Genomic DNA, 11068 nt, shown 5'->3' with positions numbered 1-11068 from the left:
GCCCAGAAACAGAAGACAATAAAGAGAAGGTCGAATTGCTGTATTTGACTGTCCGAAAATATTACGCCACGAAGCGTTACAATTATTGCTCCTTTGAATCATAGCACAAATGCCGAAGAGCTAGTTTTGAAACAAGCGGACACGAAACAGGAAATCAACAGAAATCGTTCATCAGAAGAAACACATTGTTGATGCGTGAGACAGTGCGACATTCAACACCGATTACTCGCATCAAGCGATTGGAAAAGAAGTGCAAGGCATACCCGTATTCAAGAGGGGTCGTCGGGCACATGCACATAATTGCAGGCCAGGATTACTGTAATTCACTCACGAGAGAAGTGGCTTACAAAAATTTTGTTAGACCGATTTTTAAGAATTGCTGATCACTCTTGAGCTTTTGTCTGGCTTGACTAATATGAGTGAGAAGATTCAACTAAGGTCGGTACGTTTCGTCGAAGGATTCTTGAGTAGGCGCGAGAACGTTAGGGTGTGCTCAAAATACATACTCTAGTCGCAGACACCGCAAGATGTACATCACGAAGATGGTACTGCAGAAATTCCACGAGCGTACATGTCGTAGAACGACGGGCAACATATTCTCACGAAATGCTAAATACTGGGAAATCAGAACAATTGGAGTCGTTACGATGGTTTGTTTACAGGAGGCCTTCCCTGTTCCACGTGCGAATACAAAAGGGAAGGCAGAAGTGCTGAAACACTCTGTGCCACACACCATAAAGCGGTTTGCGGAGCATATCTGTCGAAGCAGAGCGATGCACGATTCACAGGAGACTCCCAAGCTAAAATACTAAGGAAATACGCATATAAACTTTGAAAGTGGTTTTGGCGATGCTCGGATTCACGCTGTATCTTACTTTCATTAGGACACGCAGCATTCAGCAGTAGCAGCTTTTGAAATTGTTGCCTACAGTGTCAGACCTCAGCGTGGACTTGTTACGATGGCTGCATATGGATTGGTCACTTACGTCCATTGTTTTTCGTCACAAGTCTGCTTCTCTTCAACAGTTAACCTTCTTTCAAAACCTTATTTAACTTCTAAGTGCTAAGAACGGCAGCAAACTCTTTAATCACTGTATTCCTCTCGAAGAACTGCGACACACGCCCGGATGACTTGAGCTCTCAAAGCAGACAGTTGCTAAGCAACGGCAGAGTCACGTCGCGCGATTTTCTCATTGTTGTGAGCCTGCCCTGGGACCGATGCTAAGCAGCGAATATTGGTGATGACAAGCGCCCGCATTATTTGGTTTTGTATGACTTGTTTTGGCGCTTTTGGACTCCTTCAATTAAAAGTGTAATGGACTCCAATATTAAAATGGAAACGGTCATTATATTTTTGACACAGCCGTTCTAGTTCTTTGTGGCAAATGAGCTACTAATTATTCCCTATGTCGAAACTCGGAAAAATTCACAAGCAGTTGAGATATTTACCGGTGCTACAACTATCTTCTCTTTTGGTAATATAGTAATGGGACGCCTTTTACGGGAAAAAATCCTATGATATGTCAGTCACACAAAACACAGACTTGCTATGCGTACCTGAGTATGACCACAGTTCGTGGCCTAACGCTACAATCATACAACATTTTGGAATTGCAGTACACAATGAACCACACTTCTAAGCTGTGTAGTATGAAACTTTACAGCTGTCTCTCAGTACATTTTCGGAGGCTGAGATAGGTCTGCCATAGACGTCTGTAGTCCCGTCGACTGAATGCCAATTGCAGTGGTCATAACTGTCTGTTTTAATACCTGCAATAGCCTTTTCATACATCTGTTACAAATAATTTTTGCAGTGTCGACTTTCCTTGTATATTGCAGGAAGGTCGTAAAATATTGTGTTCCTTAGAACGACCCATGGCAGATTAGATGACAATAAATCCTCACTAAAGTCTAGACGAAAGCTGTCCGCTTTAAGATTTGCCATAGGAGAATTTAATGGTTCAGTCTGTTTTTGCTCTACTTACTAGTGGAGCGCGTAATCTGAGCTGTGGAGCTTGGTACTGAAGAAAATGTCTTTTTAGAACGGATTACCTAAACAAACAATTACTAAGAAGATGACAGTAACTCAAAAAACAAGATCGTAATCATATAAAATGTCAACTTAAGCTTAATCACATATGCCTGTCAGTAATCTAATTTTATAAAGAACGATTAGAAAGTTTCTGCTTAAAAGCCGTAGAGTCCAGAATCGGTATGCCGATCAGGAAAAATCGCCGTGGGCATTCAGGAAATCATTCCACCGAAGCCTCAGGATGGAGATAACTGTTAGCTAAAACAACAAGTCTGCTGGTTGACGAAGTCCGTAACTACCTGATACACATCCTCCGACAGGTACAGCTGGTTTGCCAAGGTCTTATTTTAAGAGAGCGCTGGCGTGATAATCCATCGGGATGAGATCAGTACTACAGGCCGGGTGTTCAAGTGGCACCCACTTACATTGGCGTGACTTGTACATTACGACATTTACGATGTGGGGACGTGCGTTATCATGAATCAGCAGCTCCGTATGAAACTTCCTGGCAGATTAAAACTGTGTGCTGGACCGAGACTCGAACTCGGGACCTTTGCCTTTCGCGGGCAAGTGCTCTACCAACTGAGCTACCCAACACGACTCTCGCCCCGTCCTCACAGCTTTACTTCTGCCAGTACCTCGTATCCTACCTCCCAAACTTTACAGAAGCTCTTTTGCGAATTTTTTCCATAGTATTGTATCAGAAATTCTATTTAAAAATCATGTTTTGTAGCTACAAGTCCTTTTAGTCCCCACTTTTTCTGTGTAAGTCCAATTTAGCTCCCTTTGAGACCTTTAAGAAAGATTTAAGCGTTTTTAGGTATGTTGCACAGTGGAACAGTAAGTAGTGCACGGATAATATTTTGTTAAGAACCGACAGAGACGGCTAACTGGGCCGCAACTGCTACCGGCTTCGTAACGGTGTTGTAACTGAATGTCAACGTTGGAGGCCAAAAGTACAAACAATCTACGAGCGCATTTCATCAGACTGTCATAAGAATACCTTTAGGGATGCAAAGTTCACATAAAGGAACTCTCTGAAACCCTGAAGTTAAACACTAGAGCAGACGAGAGCGCTTACAGGCTTGGAAAGAGAGGATATTCAGTCATCTCAGTCACCAGTATGCGCGAGGGGGAGGGGGAGGGTGATAGTTCCACTTCATCCCCAATTTGCAGGATGCTATGGTGAATTCAACTACCATCTACAAGCTTCCGGCAACTTGGAGTCCACTGCTGCAAATCTACAGCCGTCCTGCCTCACAGGGGACTTCTGATACACGATCCGCTTTCCTGCCGACCACAACAGTAGCTGACTGGGAATGGTGGGGGGGAGCCTGTCTTTCGTCGATGAGGAGCGGATCTACCTCTCTCCGAGCTGTTCAGCTTAGGCTGGGCGCCCGTGTCACCGCTACTGGGGCAGTACAAGTACAGTCTTACCGGCTGTGTGTTGCTGCTGAGTCTCCTGCCTAAACACCACCTCGACAACCGACAACAGGCACGAGCAGATTCCTGGGACCGAGGCTCGGTGCGGTTCCACTCGTCCAGAACGCTGCGGCTCTGAAGGACGTCCACGGCCACGCCGGGCTGCGGGACGCAGTCTCCTGCGACGTAGCCGCAGCGCTGACAACGGGGAACACGGCACCTGTGTTCGGCAAGCTCCTCCTTGCCTGGCACTGACGCGCTACCTCTCGCGCTTTCAAGCAGCGCGGACTAAGCACGTTCGCTGCTAGACAGCACAGGGAAGAAGACTGAGTGACTGCAAAATTCCTGCCGATAAATAATTTTAATTTAATGACGTTTCGTTAGTGCCTTGGCGTTCTGCAGGATCACTCAATCTCGCTCTCCGCTCGACCTCCTGATAACAACACGACAATTGCTCAGATCTTAATGGGGTGTATAAGGATAAGACCTTTAAATCAGGACCCTACTAATGATAACTCAAAATTGATTTTCGTAATCTGTTTAACTCGATTGCGGGTGTTCATTACAATTATGGTGTTAGAAAGGAAAATAACGTTATCGAGTCATAGGGTTATAAAAATTTTAGTTCCAGTTTCAAAACAGCTACCCACTTCTCAGAACTGTTTATAACTTGAACGGATTTTTATCGAAAAAGGCGGAAACGCTACAGGAAAAGAAATACGAAAGGTTTGCCATCAGATGTCGCAGTAAGGGGGAAAATATGCAAAATACAAGACACATGGTAAACGACTGTTTCTCAGTTTGCGTCTGAGATACTCAGAGTAACTATCTCAATACAGGATCGCAAGCTGCTTGTAAAGGTCTTTTACAAGAACGGTGACTGTGCGCCAGCAGCCCTGCAGAAGTTCTGGACACTCAGGGGTATGGAAAAGATTGTTGGTCCGATGCCTGCCAAGGGTCTGGAGTAAATGATAACGATATTCCTGATGAAATATTCTGCATTGCCAGGGGGCTCGAGCAGAGGTGTGTAAACATGGAGTGCAGGGGGAATTACCCGAACTTTGGACATGCCTGTGAGACCAGTGCATAAAATTCTGCGAAACATCATGTATCCATATCCGTGCAAAATTACTCATTTTCAGGACTTGCTTCATGCTCGCGTGGAGTTAGATAAACGTTTGCTCTAGGATTCCTCACTCGCATGACAGTGTACAATGAGTGACCATGGAACATTCTGTAGACTAACCCCGTTCCTACGAGTATTCCAAGGATCTGTCAACCGGTGGAACAGTGCTCCTATGGGAGTACAAAAAATTCGAATAAGTTCCTGTTTATTTAAAGGACTCTGACTGAAAAGTACGTTATCAGCTCCCTCAATTTACCTTTTTCAGTGCCTTTAAAAAACTTTCCCAAAAATTGTGTCATGCGGACGTACTCGGGCTTTTCTTAACATGCAACTCACCTCAGAGTCCCACCAGCTCCCCTAAACAAACCCACTAGTCCATCGCTGTAAGTCACTCAAACCCATCCATTTCTGCCGACTGATATTTTTCCGGAAGTCACACTGCAAATCACTAGTCTCATTTATTCTACACACCAACGTGACTAGTCGTTTTGTTGCCATACCCCCGAATAATTTTAGAAATTCTGACTGAATGTTATCCATCCCCTCTCCATTATGTGACCGCAACTCATCGAAAACTCTCTTAAATTCTTCCTTTAATGCTGCTTCTCCATGCCCTTCCCTGTCGACTTCCGTTACTTACTTTTTCCATGATGTCATCAGGCAAGTCCTCCCCCTCGCAGAGGACTTCAATGTACTCTTTCCACGCATCCTTTCTCCCGTATTCATTTAGTAGAGGAATTTCCATTGCACTCTTAATGTTAACGCCTTCGTTTTACTTTTCTACATGCTGAGTCAGTCCTTTCGACAGTAATTTATTGTCCGATTGCTTCACATTTTTCATGTAGTCATTTCGCCTTTGCTTCCCTGGATATCCCATTTAGTTCCTAAGTGTTTTGCACTTCTATATTCCTAAACATGCCTCAACATTTTTGTAGTTCCTTCTTTCGTCGGCCAGCTGAAGTATTTCCTGTTAGACATGGTTTTTTCGCAGTTACCTTTCGTGTATTTACGTTTTTCTTTCGAACGTTTATGACTGCCATTTCTCTTCATCTGAACTGCCTACTGACTAATATATTTCTCGCAGTATCTATAGCTTCAGAGAACTCAAAGCCTATCTTTTCATTCCTTAGTACTTCCGTAACCCACTATCTTACGCACTGAATCTTTCTAAATGGTTTCTTGATCTTCAGCCAACTCTCCATGGATACCAAATTGCATCTGCTCCTGAGTAAGCCCTACAATTCAGTATCTGATTTCGGAACTTATGCCTTACAAAAATGTAATTCAGCTGGATTCGCCGTCTATTTCTGGCCTATTACAGGTATGCCTCCCCCTCTTGTGAGTTTTGAAGACAATATTCGCTATTAGCACCTAAAAATTTATTGCAAAACTCCGTTAGTCTTTCTCCTCTGTTATTCCTAGTACCTAGCTCGTATTCTCTCCTAAACCCTTCTTCTAATTCATCCCCCACAGTCTCATTGCAATCTCTGCCTGTGAAAGATGTTGTGTTCAGGACTCCCATTACGAATGTAGCTCAACTGAAGGCACAAATTGCCCAACGCATTCTTAACGTGACCCCTGAGATACTCCGTTCTGTTGTGGAACATGTTTTTTCTCAATCTCAACTTGTGCAGAAGACGTTGGGCAGCATGTTGAACATATCTTGGAACAGTCTCTTCACAGGTAAAAGCCAATTGTTTGTTGCTTTTCATGGAATTTCTGGGATCACAACAATGAAAAACAGATTTTTCCTCTTCTGATGATGTCCGCAGTTACTGTTCTAGTGGCTAGCGTTGCTGCCTCTGGATCACGGGGTCCCGATTTCGATTACCGGTTCCCAAGGTTTACTTCCGCCAGTACCTCTCTCCCACATTCCAAACGTCGCAGCAGTTGCCCAGCAATGTCACTCCTGGAAGGCGGGATGTTTCAGGGGAAGGCGCTAACTAAAGCCTAGAGACTGACAGCAATAACAAACAGATGCCTCAAAAGCTATGTAACTGCAACAAAGTCGCGAAAGTGTGTAATAGAAAACATTGTGTAGAAAGCAAAAGTTCAAAATTTCATCTTTACAAAGTATTAATTGGGACAGAACGCACATACGAACAGAGACATTGAATTGAGGGTTAATAAAGGAAAATAAATGTATCGCGAAAATGTTATGAAGGAGTATGAAAGACAGTAAAAACATTTAAAGTAACAAGCAATAGAGATGAATTGTTACAGCGTAGAAAAGGCCACGCACGGAATTGTTTTTTGCGAGCTCTTGGTGTTAGGTTCCTATTTGACCTAAGAACATAAGGTAGATATATTTTTCTTTAGCCCGGACCTGCGGCCATTTTTATAGACGTTCTGACATCGGTTTTGCTGTGGCTTTTTTGCGGTATAATAAGCAACGCTTGATCGACGACCCGGAGCTGGCGCTCAGAAAAAATGGATGAATCGATTAATTCAATTCGCAAAAGACTGTAATTGCGCTGAAATTAATGCTCAGTTAATGATACCATTTGTATGTGAACCATTCGGATTTCATGAGAAAAAACAGTCGCCCTTGAATAACTGCTGACTGTAGTGAGACTGATGGTTCAAATTTGGTCCACTCGTGTGTCAGACCTTCGTCCAAGATCAGTTTCAACAGTTTCAAAACAATCTTGCTTCGTTTGGATTTTACGTACAAGAAACACCTTTTCCTGTGAGGTTTCTGAACCGCGTCACTTCTATACCTGAAACTGATACAAAACGGCTCAAACACTGCTCGAATGTGCATAAATAGAGTCAAAACAATTTTGTTTTACTCCAATAATGTTGATGCGTTATCGAGATAAGATGGTTTAGATTCAAAGTTATTGTAGTACATAAAATTAGTACTTACTTGAATCGAATGCGCGTAAACGGTTTCAAGTAAATCGAACAAATACAAAACGCCTTACTACGGTAAAATTGAAAACTCACTTCCAAAAATTTAGGTAGAGTTGGATTTTATGTGCTAAATACACGTTTCTGTGAGCCTTTCTAAGCACGCCACGGCACTTCTATGTTCCCAAATTGCGCGAATCGGTTCAAATGTTGTAAGAAGTTATACAAAATCGTGTACTTAATGGCTATGCTATTGTTTTGTGAAAGCTTTATCCCTTGCCACGATATAGCGGTCTAAGTTTGAACACAAATGCAAGTGAAATTCGGTTTTATGTGAATAGCACAAGCTGAGACCGTTTAAGGTGATCATAATAAATTCAGTCCTACTGTAAATGTAAGAAACGTTAGCCAAAATCTTTTATCATTCGTCTTTCACTTGCGCAAAACCATGCGTTTTCACGAGAAATTGTGTTTCGTAGAAATGCATTTCATTTTTAGCTGTGCATTTGGACATAATTACAATAACGTTTATTATAGTTGGTTATCATTTCCTTGTTATTGCGTTTACATTTTATTCACCAGTGGCTTATAACTTTCAAAAAAGCTTTGTACATCAAAATAAAGCATGTAACAAACATTAATTATGCCCAGCTCTGTATGAAATGATATATTGTTTGCTAGAGCATTTAAAAGTTTGTGGACGACCACTCAGACAGTTAAACTAACCTATGAATTGGTACAAAAATAAGTGTCAGGAAGGAGGTCACCGTACTTCTAACCAGTAGATAAGGTTTTTCTGTGTTTTCTTAAACACTAAAGTGCTGTCTTACAGAAAATTTATTTTCGGACACAACACGCTTAATTTCGTCATTTATCGTACAGGATTGAAAAGTTGATAGTATTTTGTCGTGCATAGGATATTTCGCTGTTTGTCTGTTAATTTCAGCCAATCATACTCACTGCTAAGTCGGTGAGGTTGTTGCAACATTTCGTGCCAAAATTAATTGCATGAAATTTTCTGGCGATGGATTTTTAACGTTCAATTTTTCTTATTATTGCAAGATCCTGGCAATTACAGAGTGTCAGATTATTGGTAATTGGGAACTCCAATCTTAGACGTGTTATGGGGCTTATTAGAGACTTGACTGGCAAGGAGGGGAAGAAAGCCAGTGCATACTAGGCGGAGTCATTTCAGAAATGGATCGAGTCCTTCCGGATGCCGTGAAGAGAGAGGTTAAAGCGAACTGCAGGTGGTGGCTCAAGTCGGTAGCATTGATGTGTGTCGCTTAGGATCGAAAAAAATTCTCTCTGGTTTCGAGCGGATAACAGAGTGGCAAAAGCTGCTAGTCATGGTGGCGAGATGAAAGGAGAGCGCAACGTTTGCAGCATAGTCGACAGGACCGATGGCGGACCTCTGGTAGAGAACCGAGTGGAGGGTCTAAACCAGAGGCTCAGACGGTACTGTGACAGTGTAGGCTGCAGATTCCTCGGTTTGCGCCATAGTGTGCTTGGGTTTCGTTTATCGCTGAAAAGGTCAGGAGACCACTACACACATGATGCGGCATTACCGGGTAGGAGGTGCTGTTTGGCGTGGACTGGGCGGTTTTTAGGGTTACAGAGCCTCGGGGAAAGACAAAAAGGGGTTCTCTCTCAAAATGTGCGAAATGAACGTAGGTCTAGGAACCATCGGTTTAACAGTTGTAAATTGTTGTAACTGTGTTGGGAAAGCACTAGAGCTTCAAGTGGTAATAGAAAACACTGATGCTCAAATCGTCATAGGCAATGAAAGCTGGCTGAAGTCGGAGATAAGTTCAGCCGTAATATTTGCAAAGAATCTAACGGTATTCCGAAAGGATAAGGTAAACACAGTCAGCGTTGTCTTGTTTGTTGCTGTTAGAAGTAGTTCATCTTGTAGCGAAATTTAAGAAGGTAGTTCCTGAGAATGGATGGATGTCATTCGTAGCAACTGGAATAAAGTAATAACTGGATCGTTTTATAAACCTCCCAACTGAATTAATACAATTGCTGAAAGGTTCAAACAAAACTTCAGTCTAATTTTAAACACGTACCCGACTCATACAGTTATAGTTGGTGATGACTTTAATGTACAATGGACACGTTGTGGAAAATACATGTTTAAATCCGGAGGCATGCATAAAACATCATCCGAAGCTGTGATAGACGCATCGCTGACAATTATTACGAGCAGTTAATTCATGAGCTCATGCCAATAGTAAACGGATGTGAAAACATTGTTAACCTCTTAGTAACAAATAATCCTGCGCTAATAACGATCATCAAAGCGGATGCAGGGATTACTTTACACAGGGTTGTCGTAGTAAACACCTTAACTTAAAAATCCACCAAAAATAAACTAAAAATACCTCTAGTCATGAAAGCTATTAAAAATTGGCTTGACGCATTCCTAAGGATCAATTTCCACTCATTCCAAATTAGCAATGCAACTGTAGACCGGTGTTCAAAGAAATATCATCGTCAGCAATTGAGAGATTAATACCAAATAAATTAACAAACGACCAAGCTGATCCCCTTGCTACACAAAAAAGGTCAGAACACTGTTGCAGAAACAATGAAAGAAGCTCGCCAGATTTAAACGAACGCGAAGAGTCCAAGATTGCCGGTCTTCTACAGAAGCTCGAAATTTAACGCGAAATTCAGTGCAAAACGCTTGTAACACTTTCCACAACGAAAATTCAAGGAGATTCAGGACATATGTAAAGTATGATAGCGGCAAGAGACAATCAGTGCTTTCTCTGCACGATAGCAATGGGAATACCAATTACAGTCTTGCTGAAGCAGAATTAGTAAACACAGCCTTCCTAAATTCCTTCATCAAAGAAGACTAAGCAAGTATTCCAGAATTCGAATCGAGAACAGCTGCCACCAAGAATAACTGACAAATAGCCGGCCGTTGTGACCGAGCGGTTCTGGGCGCTTCAGTCTGGAACCGCGCAACCGCTACGGTCGCAGGTTAGAATCCTGCCTCGGGCATGGATGTGTGTGACGTCCTTAGGTTAGTTCTAGGGGACTGATGACCTCAGAAGTTAAGTCCCATAGTGCTCAGAGCCATTTGAACCATCCTTATCTATGTAAACATATTTAGGAGGCAATCTGAACAGCCGACTGAGGTTGTTTGCAATTGACGCTGTCATTTATCGACTAATAAAGTCATCAGAAGATCAAAACTAATTGCAAAACGATTCAGAAAATGGAAATTGACGCTAAATAATGAAAAGAAAGAGATCACCTAAACGAGTGCTAAAAGGAATCCATGAAACTTCGGTTATACGATAAATCAGTGTCTATTCTAAAGGCAGTATATTCAAGTAAATACCTTTTCATTACAATTACGAACAACTTAAATTCGAAATGACACATAGAATATGTTGTGCGGAATGCAAACCAAAGACTGCCTTTTATTGGCAGAACACTTAGAAAATGTAACGGATCTACTGAAGAGATCGCCTACACCAAGCTTGTCCGTCCTCTTTCGGAGCAGTGGTGCGCAGTCTGGGATCCTTACCACATAGGATTAACGGAGTAAATCGAGAAAGTTCAAAGAAACGCAATTCGTTTTGTATCATCGCGAAGTAGGGGAGAGAGTGCCACTGCCA

General features: G+C 42.3%; 1 non-coding gene across 1 annotated transcript; it reads right to left on the bottom strand.

The window, feature by feature from the left end:
• Window positions 1-2555: 2555 nt before the first annotated feature.
• Window positions 2556-2629, bottom strand: Trnas-cga (transfer RNA serine (anticodon CGA)). Its single transcript has one exon. It is a non-coding gene; the product is annotated as a tRNA-Ser (tRNA).
• Between the last annotated feature and the right edge of the window lie 8439 nt (window positions 2630-11068).

The sequence above is a fragment of the Schistocerca serialis genome, unplaced genomic scaffold (assembly GCF_023864345.2).
Source record: "Schistocerca serialis cubense isolate TAMUIC-IGC-003099 unplaced genomic scaffold, iqSchSeri2.2 HiC_scaffold_1353, whole genome shotgun sequence".
Taxonomy (NCBI): Eukaryota; Metazoa; Arthropoda; class Insecta; order Orthoptera; family Acrididae; genus Schistocerca; species Schistocerca serialis.
Note: the sequence above shows the minus strand (reverse complement) of the source record. Positions and strands in the feature narration are given on the sequence as shown.